The 15,663-nt window shown below is 42.9% G+C and overlaps 1 protein-coding gene across 6 annotated transcripts in view; it reads right to left on the minus strand.

Moving 5' to 3' along the window:
- CDK14 (cyclin dependent kinase 14) overlaps positions 1 to 15,663 on the minus strand; it is a 664,341-nt gene that overhangs the window by 589,286 nt on the left and 59,392 nt on the right. The window contains exon 1 of one of the 6 annotated variants that reach the window (XM_070369890.1): positions 1,411 to 1,537. The exons of the other annotated variants lie outside the window; for them this stretch is intronic. The gene's annotated coding sequence lies outside the window, so the exon portion shown is untranslated. Of the gene's footprint in view, positions 1 to 1,410; positions 1,538 to 15,663 lie in introns of those variants that run through there. 6 annotated transcript variants of the gene reach the window in all.

Consider the following 15,663-nt stretch of genomic DNA (forward strand, 5'->3'; position numbering starts at 1 on the left):
AAGAAAGACTAAACTAAGAATAAAGAAACCAAGATTATAGTTCCTTCCCTGCTGTGTGACTTCGGGTACACTCTGCTGCTGCTGCTGCTGCTGCTGCTAAGTTGCTTAAGTCGTGTCCGACTCTGTGTGACCCCATAGACGGCAGCCCACAAGGCGCCCCCGTCCCTGGGATTCTCCAGGCAAGAACACTGGAGTGGGTTGCCATTTCCTTCTCCAATGCATGAAAGTGAAAAGTGAAAGTGAAGTCGCTCAGTCGTGTCTGACTCTTAGCGACCCCATGGACTGCAGCCTACCAGGCTCCTCTGCCCGTGGGGTTTTCCAGGCAAGAGTACTGGAGTGGGGTGCCACTGCCTTCTCCGGGGTACACTCTAGAGGGGCTATAATTTCTTTTCTCAGTGAAATGAAAGAGTTGGACTGAATGATCCTAAGTCTATAGGGTTAAAACAACACAAAGCACAATACTATACAGGGCCTTTATCTCAAAACTACACTAAATAGGACTTCCCTGGTGGTACAGTGGATAAGAATCCGCCTGCCAGTGCAGGAGAAACAGGTTCAGTCCCTGTGCCAGGAAGATTCCACACGCAGTGGGGCACCTAAGCCCGTGCGCCACAACCACTGAAACTGTGCGCCTAGACCCGTGCTCTGCAACAGGAGAAGCCCCGCGATGAGAGCCGTGCTGCAGCCAGAGAAGCCCCCACGTGCTGCCACTAGGGAGAGTCTGTGCACAGCAGCGGAAACCGTGTAAGCAAAAGGAAAGCTTGGGTTTTTTTAATGCACTAAGTAAAATACAGTAAGGCTCTCAAAACCTTAATGCCACTTCCCAAATTATGAATTTTCTAACAACCTGGTACTTCAGTCCCCAGCTTCTCTTCGTGGCCATTAGAAAGGTGCCATAGTATGGGCTACCTCACAGTTGCTGCCATACTACTGGTGGAGTCTAACAAAGTGTCCTTCTTCCACAACATAATGGAAATGATTTCTGTAAGCCGTGGTGGAAGAATGGGTTCTATTGTTTGCAAAACAAGTTAGTGAACGCCAGTTCATTTCTCAACCCCAAATCAGTAATTATCTTTCTGAAGACTTTTTCCAGTTCCCGCCCCAGTAGTTGTGCTGTTCACCTGTTTTATTCAGGGGTCTACTCGTGCATTTGTCATACATTTATTTCTTTCTCTCTCTTGGTTTCCCTTCTAGGTTGTCAAGTCCAAAAAGGCACAAAGCATTTTCTACCGTCTGTGTCTTCAGCTTCTATCATTCTATCTGCAGCAGAACCACAAGTCTTTCAGCTGTGAATCTAAAAAGGAATATCTGTGTATCTCATGCATTCAGAAGGTCCAGAAATAGTTTAAACCTCAGGCAAAGCTGGGTCCTGCTGCTGAGTGGATAGTAAGAACCCATCTCTCAACTCACCTTTCCTCACATTGCTTGGCTTTTTATTGGAGGATAACTGCTTTATAATATTGTGTTGGTTTCTGCCATACAACATGTTGGTTTCATTAACAGACAGATTCCCCTTTCTGCGAAGAACTGGGGAGCCTCTTGATGAAACTGAAAGAGGAGAGTGAAAAAGCTGACTTAAAGCTTAACATTCAGAAAACTAATATCATGGAATCCAGTCCCATCACTTCATGGCAAATAGATGAGGAAACAATGAAAACAGTAAGAGACTTTATTTTGGGGGGACTCCAAAATCACTGCAGATGGTGATTGCAGCCAAGAAACTAAAAGACACTTGCTCCTTGGAAGAAAAGCTATGACCAACCTAGACAGCATGTTAAAAAGGAAAGACATTACTTTGCCAACAAAGGTCCATCTAGTCAAGGCTATGTTTTTCCAGTAGTCATGTATGAATGCAGGAGTTGGACTATAAAGAAAGCTGAGTGTTGAAGAATTGATGCTTTTGAACTGTGGTGTTGGAAAAAACTCTTGAGAGTCCCTTAAACTGCAAAGAGATCAAAGCACTCAATCCTGAAGGAAATCTGTCCTAAATATTCATTGGAAGGACTGATGCTGAAGCTGAAACTCCAATACTTTGGCTGCCTGATGCGAAGAACTGACTCACTGGAAAAAGATCCTGATGCTGGGAAAGATTTAAGGCAGGAGGAGAAGGGGACAACAGAGGATGAGATGGTTGGATAGCATCACCAACTCAGTGGACATGAATTTGGGTAAACTCCGGGAGCTGGTGACAGACAGGGAGGCCTGGCATGCTGCAGTCCATGCAGTCACAGAGTCGGACACAACTGAGCAACTGAATGTAATGTACCCCTTTCTGATGTTAAGACAGCAGGACTTCCAGGCTACACCTACTTATTTTCCCACTAATTCCACATACATCTCTGTTGATTCTTTTTGGTTCTATGTACATCTCTGCACCAATCACCATGGCTCCAGATATTAAGTTCTCATCAGCCAAGTCAGCACAATTTGCCCACTCCTTGAACAGGCGTATGTGCTGTAAGGTCAGCTTACAGACGGGGACTGTGGGAAGCCGACTCCACAACCCACGTGCCATTTCCAGAAAAATGGAGTCGTCAAGGAAGGCAAAGGGCTTCCCTGGTAGCTCAGTCAGTAAAGAATCCGCCTGCAATGTGGGAGACCTGGGTTCGATCCCTGGGCTGGGAAGATCCCCTGGAGGACGGAATGGCAACCCTCTCCAGTGTTCTTGCCCAGAGAATTCCATGAACAGAGGAGCCTGGAGGGCTGTGGTCCACAGGGTCGCAAAGAGGCGAACGTGACAGTGACTAAGCAAGGAAGGGAAGAACAAACAAACCAAACAGGAGGAAGACGAAAACACCAGATGTCTATTATACCGTGCTTGTTTGCTTAATTAAATGTAATCAAATTTGTAATGAAGACTTTGTCCTCTCGTACTCTGATTACACTGCCCCTAATACACAAAGAAATTCTAATAAATTGTGTCCTGATTTGCTAAGGATAGAAGAGTTGGGATGGGGCGTGGGGTCCACCAGGACATGCAGGCGGAAGGAAAATAACTGTCTTTCCAGGTCAACCTGAAGGCTGAAGCTAAAATTTCACTTTTAAGAGTGTGGCCCCTTCCTTATACCATACACACACAAAAATGAGCTTGAAATGTATCAAAGGCCTAAAATAAATGCTAAAGTTAAAAACTCTCACAAAAAAATAGACATAAATCTATACGATCTTGGATTAGACAATGGTTTCTTAGGTATAACACCAAAACCAGAAGCAAGAAAAAACAGGTAAATTGGACTTGATCAAAATTTGAAATTTTTTGTGATTCAAAGGATAGCATCAAGAAAGTGAAAAGACAACCTGAAGAATAGATTTACATACCTGCAAATAATACATCTGCCAAGGTCCTGGTATTCAGAATATACAAAGAACTCTTGCAATCCAATAGTAAAAAAACAAATTACCCACTTCAAAGCTAGGGAGGATTTGAGTAAGTATTTCTACAAAGAAGAAATATAAATGGACAATACACAAATGAAAAGGTTCTTAATATTTGTCATTAGGGAAATATAATTGATTATATATTATATATTTATAATTTATAAATTATATGTTATATATTTATAACATGTTATATATTTATAACAAATAATTTACATATATTTATATCAATTATATATTTATAATTGATTATGCAAATCAAAATCACAATGAGATACCACGTCAACACCCACTAAGACGGCTAAATCTCACAGACAGACGATAAGTAACAGGTAAAGGTGAGGATGCGGAGCAATCAGAATTCTCAAAAGTTGACACGATGGGAATGAAAAACGCTGCCATCGCTTTGAAAACAGTTTGGCAATTCCTCAAAAAGTTATATATAGAGTTACCATGTGACCTACCCATTCCACTCTTAGGGATATACACACAAGAAATGTAAATATATGTCAACACAAAAATGTGCCTGAATGTTCATAATGATGTGTTTCAAATAGACAAAACGTGGAAACATCCCAAATGTCCACCAACATTTGGTGAAAACAAAATGTAACATATCCATACCATGGGACATAACTCAGACATAGAAAGGAATAACGTACCAATTCATGCTAAAATATGAATGGACTTTGAAAACATTAAGCTAAAAGAAAGAAGCCAGTCAGAAAAGACCAGATACGGCCCAGAATAGGCAAAATCTAGAGACAGGAATTAGATTAAAGGAGGGAGGAGAAAATGGGGAGTGATTGCTGAGTATGGGTTTCTTTGGGTGCTGATAAAAAGATGCTGAAAATAGGAGTGATGGTTGCATATGTTTTTTAATATCCTACAAACCACTGAATTTTCTATTTAAAGACTAACTTTTATGTTATGTGAACTATATCTCAATATTTTTCAAACTTAGAATGTGAACTGGGTAACAGACATTCCCAAGAAATTACCATAATTTTGATAAATGCAACAATATTATTGCAAGTAATATAAGCAATGTCCACTTTAGTGAAGACACACTGAAAGAGTGAAAGAATGAAATGATATGATGTCTTGGATATGCCTTAAAACAGTTCAGCAAAAAAGGAGGATAGACAATAAAGAAAAAATGAAGCAAAATTTTAATAACTGTTAAATCTTGGTAATAAGCATATGTGGGTTCAACATACTCTCCTCTCTACTTCTGTGTATGTTTGAAATTTTTCAAATAAAACATTATTAAGAGATTGTGATACAAATTTGTATTTCTTGTGGTTGGACTGTGTGACTATCAGGGAAGCCATGGCTTTAATAAGGTGTCTGCACTAAAAATGATGCAAATATTGAAATACTGAAATGCAGTTGTGAAGTCCATTCAAAGAAATGGACAAAATCTATTTGGTCTCTCCATCATTCCAGAGACATTGTTTTCTAAGATATTTCCTCATATTAAGCAAAACCACGTTTTAAGGCAAGATTGTCCCCAAACTATGTTCCCAAGTCAGCCTTCCCTCAAGACTTTAATAAATGTTCTCAAAGAACAGTGTTCCATTGTCAAATAAGCTTGAGAAACACTGACTCAAACAATGTTCTGACTTGTAAGTATGCTCACAAGCACAAGGTGCGTCATTCAAAAGGAGCTACCATATGCCTCATTTGGGAAGCTCACGTCAATCCATTGATTTATGTGTGTGTTAGTTGCTCAGTCATGTCCGATTCTTTGCCACCCCATGGACTGTGGCCTGCCAAGCTCCTCTGTCCATGGAATTCTCCAGGCAAGAATACTGAAGTGGATTGCCATCCCATTCTCCAAGGGATCTTCCTGACCCAGGGATCGAATCCACGTCTCCTATATTGCAGGCAGATTCTTTATCATCTGAGCCACTGGGGAAGCCTTCCATTTATTTATTTAGCTTATCTTGCAACCCTGGCAGAGAGTCAGAATCACTTCTACAGCTTGATATAAATACAATTTTCTCTGTTTTCTTAAGCTCTGACTTGAACCAGAGTTTATGAAATGCTGGTTTAGAGATAAGAAAGTATTTGCTTAAGAAAAGATACTTAAGCTGAGTCTGGAAACCACAGAAGCTAATCAGGCAACATTATATTCAAGACAAAGGGAATAACAAGTGCAGGGATGCAAAAGCAAGAAGCATTTGTGAACTGAGATTAGTCCCCTATTCTGGGAAGCAGGAATACACAAGGGAAGGGGGCTGGCAGAAGATGAGGCTGAAGGAGCAGGCAGGGGCCAGGTCAGGAAGGACTCTGCTAGGCTGGTATGGTTAAAGTGTAAGCAGTAGAAAGTCGCTGAATGACTAGATAGGAAGGATGTGGTCAAACCTCCAATTCTTTTTGGTGTCCCCAGATACAGATGCATTTACCCTGAAGCATGGTGATTTGCTCTGGTTAAGTCACGTATCTATATGAAAACCGATTTGCAGGCTTCCCATGAGGCTCAATGGTAAGAATCCTGCCTATGCAGGAGACACAGGCTCAATCCCGGTCCAGGAAAATCCCTCATTCCGTGGAGCAACTAAGCCCACACATCACAACTACTGAGCCCGTGCTCTAGAGCCCGAGAGCAGCAATTACTGAGCCCATGTGCCACGACTACTGAAGCACACACAACCTAGGGCCCGTGCTCCGCAACAAGAAAAGCCACAGCGATGGGAAGTCCACACATCGCAAAGGAGAACAGCCCCCAGTCTCTGCAACTAGAGAAAGCCGCACAGCAACCAAGACCCAGCACAGCCAAACACAAATAAGTAAAATTTAAAACAAAAACAAAAAAGGTGATCTGCCAAATGAAGCAATTCCCCAGTCCACATTGACAATTACTCAAACTTCAGCGTAGGCCCAATCCACTTAGGTCTTCTTTCCAACTCATTCTACCACTGGCTGCAAACGCAAAAACTTTTAAATGTGTTATTCCCCTGTACTGCACACATGGAACATACTTCTCTAAAATTCTCTCGCTCTCTCTCATTCTTTCTCTCTGACGCTAGGATTTCTAGAAAAAAGAGAAAGCTTCCAGGATATGCTGCCACTTGAAAGAATTTCCCTTCATTACTTAAAAGCTATCTCGCCAGTCGTTTCCCGTGTTGCACTTTCAATTATTGACCCTGACTGCAGCTGAGGTTAAAGACGGTCCCCTTACTGTGTGGCTGGGGATTTGCTTTTTCACTGGTTTGTCTGCCATCCATTGCACTCTTAAAACAAAGAAATGATAATAATTAGTTAAGAGCATTTAACCATCTAGTGATTTAACATAAAGTCTGGATTTCTTGAGTTCCTTGATATTTTTATAGAGCTGGCAATACTGAGCTTGAATTTTTGCAGGGATATAATCAGCTAGAGATAAAAAAATAACAGCACCCCTTAAATGAACCTTCCAAATACAAAAAGCACCCCAACCACCCTGCACTTTGCACATTCACATTCATGGAGTGTGGGCTGTGCTGCCTGGTTGTATTTTTATTACATAGGTTTAAACTGACCTGGAGAAGGGAATGGCTACCCACTCCAATATTCTTGCCTGGAGAACTCCATGGACAGGGGAGCTTTAAGGGCTACAGTCCACAGGGTCACAAAGAGTCGGACGCAACTGAGCAACTAACACTTTCGCTTTCACTTCACTTTTCATACTGACTTAAATTTCATCCAAAAAAATTTAAGCAGCTTATCAAATTAAATACATAACACAGGATCATTAACAATAAAAACAATACCCACCAATTACACAGAAAAAGCAAATAGATTTTCCAGGCATCTGGGGATATAATTACACAAAATGCAGCAAGTAATTACTGCTGTTGAATCTTGACTTTGTCTAAGTAAAACATGACTTCAGATTCTTTTTCCACAAGTAAAAAATTTTAGGATTCCAAGGTAAGGCTGAGCTGATCAACTGAGATTTAGCAGAATCCCCACCACCTCCACCCAGAGTAGAATTCCTTCAACTAGCTTTATTTCATTCATTATTTTTTAAAATATTTATTTTTATTTATTTGGCTGCATGTAAGATCTCAGCTGTGGAATGTAGAATCTAGTTCCTTGACCAGGGATCAAACCCAGGTCCCTGCAGTGGGAGTGAGGAATCTTAGCCACTGGATCACCAGGGAAGTCCCCCTTCAACCAGCTTTAATCTTCAGAGCTTTACAATTTATCTCAACCCAGAGCAGACTCAATATTTCTGTGATCTCGCGGTGGACTATCCATCTGAACCCTGTAGGTAATGTCTAATAGCACATAAAGGCCATAAATCATTTCTGATCAATAAACCTTATCAAAGGTATGAAGCTCTGTTGACTTTTCTTTTAGTTAACTCAGTCTTAATAGTCACTTCTCCTTACCTCTTTCAAAAAAGAGAAAGAAAATTTTTTATTTTACACTGGATGTGTACATAGCTTTCAAAATATCATCAAGCTATGAAGAAACAAAGGGAACGAGGAGAAATTACCTGCTCACGCTTTAGCCAGGAGAGTGGCTGTGACGCTTTAGCCAAGAGAGTGACTGGCTATTCAGCATTATACTTATCAGATAAATCTAGCACAGAGTAAAGGCACCAAAACTCTCACCTCAATGTGGGGTTACCCATTTTCTGATGGAAACAGAAAAGTCACCTGGTCTCTCCCAGTTGTCTTGTGTTTTATGGTGGTGACTTAGTCGCTAAGGAGTCCAGCCCTTTGCAACACCATGGGCTGTAGCCCGCCAGGCTCCTTGGTCCACGGAATTTCCCAGGCTTGTGTTTCATAGAAAGTTGCTTTTTCCTTTCCATTATCTGCTTCACATTGAAGTTCAAACACTCTGCTCCAACCAAGGGGTTAAATTTGTTGTGGATGTCAGCTGGCCACAGGATAATGTCTAAGATCCTTCAGGTTCCATGCCACATAAAGTTTAGAGGTAATTTATAAAAGTCCTTGCACAAGTATAAACAATCTCGGCGGTAGTGGCAGGGGGATATATTCGTCTTGACCTATTTTCATAGTTCATCACATCTTGAACATTTTTTAAAAATATTCATTAGTTTCAGTACTATTAATAGTACAATTTAGCAACTTCTGCTGACTTTAATTCTTCCTTACCCATTACTTCATTTGAAGGCTATTTTTTCCCCTACTTTCCACTATATTGTAAATTCCTCAAAGTCTAAAACAACTTTGCGTCATTCACTATAATATTCCTAGAATCTAGCATAGCACCTGCCATAGAATGCATAATACATATTGGATGAATGAATGATCCTTAAATACTATTAACAACAATATAATTTTAAGCAACACTCAGGGAAGATGCATTTAGAACGTTTTCAAGCAAAATGTGGGAAGTAAAAAGCAAAAATGTGTTACAATAAAAAGTATTAGAAAATACTATATTTAAAAGCATTCCAGATTGAGAATGTAAATACTTTCTCCACTGGTTTCAGACTCTATAACTGTAAAAACTCAATACTTTTTTAGAAAGCAATTTCTATTCTGCAGAGAAAAGGTACTATAAAATGCGTGCATTACCAAAGACCTCCAGAACCAGGAAAGCAATGGAAATTTGTTTTTGTTTTATTAAAGGTGACTAAAGGTTGCAATAAATTTTTAGAGAGACATTCTGAATAGAAGACAATGGCCAAAAATCTTATGCAGAAACTTTGCTCATAACAAGTCAATGTCTGGGAATATCTCTAGTTTTTTTTTTTTTTTTTTTTTTACATTAGAACAACAGAAACAAAGGAACAATGGCTTCTGGAGATGAGAAGCAGAAGGTCCTCATCTAACACAGAGATACTGAGATTAAAAATAGTGGCTGAAGAGCGCAGGCCCCCAACATGCTGGCAGGAGAAGAGCCACTCCTTAGTCACTTGGATGAACTGTTCCATCAACACCAACATTTCCTTCCTGAGCACCTTTCACACACTCAGTACCAAGGTGAGGGTAATCCAAAATAAGTACAAATCTTCTCTTTTAATTGGAAGAGAATTCCTTTACAGCGTTGTGTTGGTTTCTACTGTACAACAATGTGAATCAGTCATGAGGACTGCTCCCTCTTGAGTCTCCCCACCCCATCCCACGCCTGTAGGTCATCACAGGGCACGAGGCTGGCTCCGTGTTACACACCAGCTTCTCACTAGCTATCGGTTTTGCACATGATAACGTATACACGTCAATGCTACTCTCTCAATGTGTCCCCACCTCTCCTTCCCCTTCTTTATCTAGAAGTGCATTACCTATATCTGCGTCTCTATTCCTGCCCCTCAAATAGGCTCATCGTACCATTTTTCTATCCATATATATGCATTTATATGTTTTTCTCTTTTCTTTTTCTTGACTGTATTTATTTACTGGCTGCGCTGGATCGTCCTTGCTGCGCAGGCTTTTCTCCAGTTACGGAGAGCGGGGGCTACTCTCTGTTTGAGGTGCACAGGCTTCTCACTGCGGTGGCGTCTCCTGTTGCAGAGCACAGGCTCTAAAGCACTTGGGCTTCAGCAGCTGCAGCACGAGGGCTCTCCAGCAAAGGCTCAACAGTGGCTTAGTTGCTCCTCGGCATGTGGGATCTTCCTGGACCAGGTATTGAACCTGTGTCTCTTGCACTGGCAGGCAGATTCTTTATCACTGAGCCACCAGGGAAGCTCTATTTTTCTCTTTTCTTAATGCTCTTTCTCAGAGAGAGAAAGCAGATACATGACAAACGATGTTAAATAATTCAAGATAATACACATGACGTGAAAGAAAGTCGGGCAGGTGTGCCATAGTTTATACAAAGGGAGATCTATGAATGTTGGAGAATGATGGGGGAAGGGGGACTCACAGAAGAAACAGAACTCCACCTAAGAGTGTGCGTGTGTGCGTGTGTGCATGTGTGTGTGTGTGTCTGCGTGTCTGTGTGTGTGTAGACATTGCACTCAGTGCAAAGGGAACGAAAAGCACGTGCCACCTATGTGCTAAGGCTAGTTGCACATCCATTTCCTCTAACCATCATAACCTCATGAGCATATAGCCACTTACTACATGAACAAACCAAGCCGGTGGCATGAGATGAATCCATTTGCACGGCTAGCAAGTCAAGAAGCCCAGACTGAAATTTATGGTTACCTGACGCCAAAGTTTCTCCCCTCCTCAACCTCGTATTACAAAGTCTCAAGATGACTGTGTAAGCTTTTCTGCAGATACTTTCGCTCACATGCGAGTTTTAAAAAATTAAAAGGAAACTTTCAACACATAATCCTATCAGCTCATGGTCGTATAGCACCTACTCTATGCCAAACACTGTCGGAATTACAAGTATTCACACACAACATCCTTGCATCTCTCCTAGTAGGAAAGGAAACTGAAGCTCACAGAGGTAAACTAACTGTCCAAGGTCACTCTTCCAGTAAGCGACAGGGCCTTTATAAGCACATTCCACACCATTCCAATAAAGTGTTCAAATGAGCATCACCTCAATTACACAGAGAGGCTCTCTGAATAACCCCCGCAGGTCTCTGGCTTCTCCAGGGCCCCTGGGTCAAGGAGAACTGAGCAGGACGTGGGTCTCCCTGGCACAGCACGGTCTGAGCACTGGCTCAGGCTCTGTCACCACCCATCAGTTCTGCCACTTTGGGACTCAGCTCTGACACCTGTAAAAGGAAGAGTTTGTGACAGGGCTTCCCTGGTGGCTCAGTGGTTAAGAGTCTGCCTTGCAGCACAAGGGACACCAGCTCGATCCCTGGTCCGAGAAGATCCCGCATGCTGCAGAGCAACGAAGCCCGTGGGCCACAACTACTGAAGCCTGCCGCCGAGTGTCTGTGCCCCTCGACAAGACACACCACCAAAACGAAGAGGAGCCCCCACTCTACGCAACTGGAGAAAGCCCACACACCGCGACAAAGACCCGGGACACCCAAAAGTAAACTAATTACTTAATTTTTTAAAAAAGAGCTTGTGATAAATGATACCAGAACTTCTAAACTTGTTTGTGGTTTAAATCAATCAGACTTGCTTAACACCCACACTCCTAACTGCCAAACATGCGGGGGGAAAAGAAAGGAAGGAAAGAAGGAAGGAAAAAGGAAAGAAATGTGGGCAGTGATCTGCTTGGTTGGTGTGCGTGTGTGCGTGTGTGCATGCACGGGGAGAAGTGTGCGTGTGTGCTCACTCAGTTGCGTTAGTCCTGTCCGACTCTTTGTGACCCCAACAAAGACTAGCCCGCCAGGCTCCTCTGTCCATGGGATTTCCCAGGCAAGAACACTGGAGTGTGTTGCCATTTCCTTCTCCAGGGGATCTTCCCGACCCAGGGATCGAAGCTGCGTCTCCTGCTTTGGCAGGCGGATTCTTTACCACTGAATTAGTTGATGAATAAATATAAATTCATTATAACCTATACAAGCAAAATGTATTTATCCTGGTTCCAATCACCCCAAAGTTATTTTTCACTTTCCTAAGTTCTCTAAATTAGAATCACAAGCTGAAAGTATTCCCTGAAGTACCTAGAAAACTGGTTAAAATAAACAGAACACAAACTTTTTGTCCCAGTTCAAGTAACCTCATAGAGATCAGTGCCAACATTTCCTTCTCCTTTGTTGAAACACAATTTTGTTTTTCTTTCCTGGAAGTGTTCTAAGCCTCTTGCCAGACACAGCTCTAGCAAATAGCAGATTTAATCCTGGTGTAACGCAGGAGAGGGCTTTGCAGACTCCTAGGGCAGCTGCTGGAGGTCCTCGAGACCCCGCCTGGAGCAGCTGGAGGCATGGCCCGGCCTACTGCAGGAGACCAGCAACCTCTTACACACACCATCAATACGTTTATAACCCCGCAGACTTTCCAGAAGATCAATCCCAGCAACAGCAGCTGTAGGAATACAAATCAGGCTCACAAGTGAAGAATGCTTAGTGAAGTTCCTAGCACACGTGGGTTCGCATTCCTTTAAACCAGGCACCAAATGATTAAAGAGTGGTAAGACCTGTCCTAATAACCTGGGTAACAACAGTGAGAGTTTGGATTAACATCAAACCAGACAGGGGAGGCAAGTGGGTTATCTAAGTATTTAGAGTTCAACACCCCGACCAGTTGAAGGTTCAATTTCATCCATAAGACCAGGATACATTCCAAAGGCCTTGTAACAACAGGTTCCGAGAACAAAAGTAAGAGTCAAATTCAGGATGAGGACTGCCCTCAGCAGCTGTGCAGTTTGTGTCCCTCACAACTTCAGGGAGCACACTGTACATAAACTACCTAATAAATATTGTCCCCTGGCATTGTGTACTGCAGTGGTCTGGCTCAGCACACTTCTAAAATAGCAACAAAGCCAGAAAGAGAGCAGCAGCAGCCACGAGCACCTTTGGTCAACAGAAATTTTGCAAAGTACACTGGTTCTTGCTTTTTTTTACCTTTTATTTTGTACTGGGGTAGAGCCAAGTAACAAACAATGAGGTGACAGTTTCAGGTGAACAGTGAATGGACTTAGCCACACATACACATGTATTCATCCTCCCCAAACTCCCCTCCCACCCAGGCTGCCCCATAACATCCAGCAGACTTCCTGCACTACATAGCAGGATACTGTTGGCTCTCCATTTTAAACACAGGTGATGGCACCCCACTCCAGTACTCCTGCCTGGAAAGTCCCATGGACGGAGGAGCCTGGTGGGCTGCAGTCCATGGGGTTGCGAAGAGTCGGACACGACTGAGCAACTTCACTTTCACTTTTCACTTTCGTGCACTGGAGAAGGAAATTGCAACCCACTCCAGCGTTATTGCCTGGAGAATCCCAGGGACGAGGGAGCCTGGTGGGCTGCCGTCTATGGGGTCGCACAGAGTCGGACACGACTGAAGCGACTTAGCATCAGCAGCAGCAGCAGTGCAAAGTATACTGCTTCTTAACTTCACCTTAAGCAGACAGACCTCAGTGGGCAAATCTTAGCCCTTTTCACAGGATTCCTATGCAGACATAGGACTTACTTGACCTGTGGCTCCACATTCTACCATGAAAGGTTTCAGAATCCTTGGGAAATGACCCAAGGACAACGTCTGTTCCGTCTCTACATGCCAGCTAATGAGGCTGAAGTCACCTCATGCAGTGGCTTCACTCCATGGTTTTGCCAGTTTCTCCTTCCTTAGACTCGGGAGCCACCCTTTGCAGCTGAACTGTAACCAAACCTTCAAGAAATAGGAGCATCTCCTCCTACTTGGTACATTCACCAGAGATGTCAGGGTGAAGTTAGTGTGCATTTCCCCAGTGGGCCAGATAGTCCAATCTTAGGAAATCCATACAACTACGAGAAAGTCATCAGAACTTACGGAAAAGTCTAAACCACAGGGCACGGTATAAGAAAATTTATTATTTTTATGTTATCTGAAGAGGTTCAAACTAGGTTTTAGAATGTCCACTGAATTGATGCTAGTTGTTAAATCGCAACAAAGAAAGCCCGCACCTGGCTCTTCTGTGTTGTATTGAAGGTGTATATATATATTCTTTATCAATACGCGCTATTTTACCTGCTAGTCTGTAAGACCTCTGACACCAGAAATTCTCTCATATCTCTCCACTGCACTTAGCACAGTGCTAGGAACACATTAATAACAGTCAACAAGTGGGGCTTCCCTGGTGGCCCAGTGGTTAAGAGTCCACTTTGCAATGCAGGGGACACCAGTTCGCTCCCTGATCCTGGAAGATCCCACATGCAGCAGAGCAACTAAGCCCACGCGCCACAACTACTGAGCCTGCGCTTAGAACCCAGAAGCCGCGATTACTGAGCCGGCAAGCCTCGAGCCCACGCTCTGCAATGAGAGAAACCACTCAATGAGGAGCCCACGCACCGCAACTAGACAGTCGCCCCCCACTCACCACAACTAGAGAAAAGCTCACACAGCAATGAAGACCCAGCACAGTCAAAAATAAATTCAATTTCAAAAAATAAAAGAGTGTGTGCATGCATGCTAAGTCACTTCAGTTGTGTCTGATGCGTTGTGACCCTATGGTCCAGCAGCCCACCAGGCTCCTCTGTCCGTGGGATTCTCCAGGCAAGAACACTGGAGTGGGCTGCCATTCCTTCCAGGGGATGTTCCTGACCCAGGAATCAAACCTGAGTCTCCTGCACTGGCAGGCAGATTTTTTTTACCACTAGCACCACCCAGGAAGCCCTAATGAGTGCGTACTGGACACCAAACATGGATCTATTTAACATTCAATCCTCACAGCAATGCTATAAGGTAGGCAAAATTGTTATTCCCATCTTACAGAAGAAACTGAGGATCAGAGAGGTTAAGTAACTCGCCCAAGCCGCAGAGCTAGTATGTAGTAAAGCACGTCTGAATCCAGAAAGTCCGATGTCTGCATCTGTGGTCTTAGCCATCACACTGTTCTTTCTCCACATTCTACAGACTCAGTACACGCTGCTGGAATGTTAACATGTAGGTCCTTCATTATCGAGTGGTCCAAACCATTCTCTTCTCTCCTTTAAACCGTTACATTCTGATGGATCAAACATTCACTTTATGTCATTGAGGCCACTAGTTTCTTGGAAAATTCTATCTAAAATTCAATCCTTACATAATACTTCCTCAAAATTCCTTAACTGGAGTTCAAATTAATACACAAGGTACACTTTTACTACAGGGGCTTCCCCAGTGGCTTAGAAGTAAAGAATCTGCCTGCAATGCAGGAGCCACAGGAGACATGAGTTCAATTCCTGGGTCAGGAAGATCCCTTGGAAAAGGAAGGGCAATCCAGTCCAGTATTCTTGCCTGGAGTCCCCATGGACAGAAGAGTCTCGTGGGCTACAGTCCACAGGGTTGCAAAGAGTCAAACACAACTGAAGCGACTTAGCACACACGCACGCTCTTACTATAAGGAATCAATTCAAGGTCCCTGATAACATATATATATATTACATTCTGATGAGTGATGCTGATAATGAGGAGGCTATGTGTGGATAGGGAAGGGTATATTTGGGAAATCTCTGTAGCTCTCAATTTTACTGTAAATCTAAAACTCCTCTAAAAAAACTAAAATGTTTGGGGGGAAAAGAGTCAATCCAAAGATCTATATCCACACGTAGTCCCCAGCTCCAGGATTCCAACCCCTTCAAGCCTCCTAGACTGCTGAGCTCTTTCTGAACTACTGAACTCTCCACAGTCTTCTGAATCATTCTTGGAGCCTCTCCTCGTTTCTGCTTTATATCATTATTCCCATAAGCTCCTTGAAGACAGGAACAACATGCCACTGTTATGGTCTCCTCAGCACCCAGGATAGAAAATATATAGTAGAAAATATTGGGATGAAACACAG

The sequence above is a fragment of the Bos mutus genome, chromosome 4, assembly GCF_027580195.1.
Source record: "Bos mutus isolate GX-2022 chromosome 4, NWIPB_WYAK_1.1, whole genome shotgun sequence".
Lineage (NCBI taxonomy): Eukaryota > Metazoa > Chordata > Mammalia > Artiodactyla > Bovidae > Bos > Bos mutus.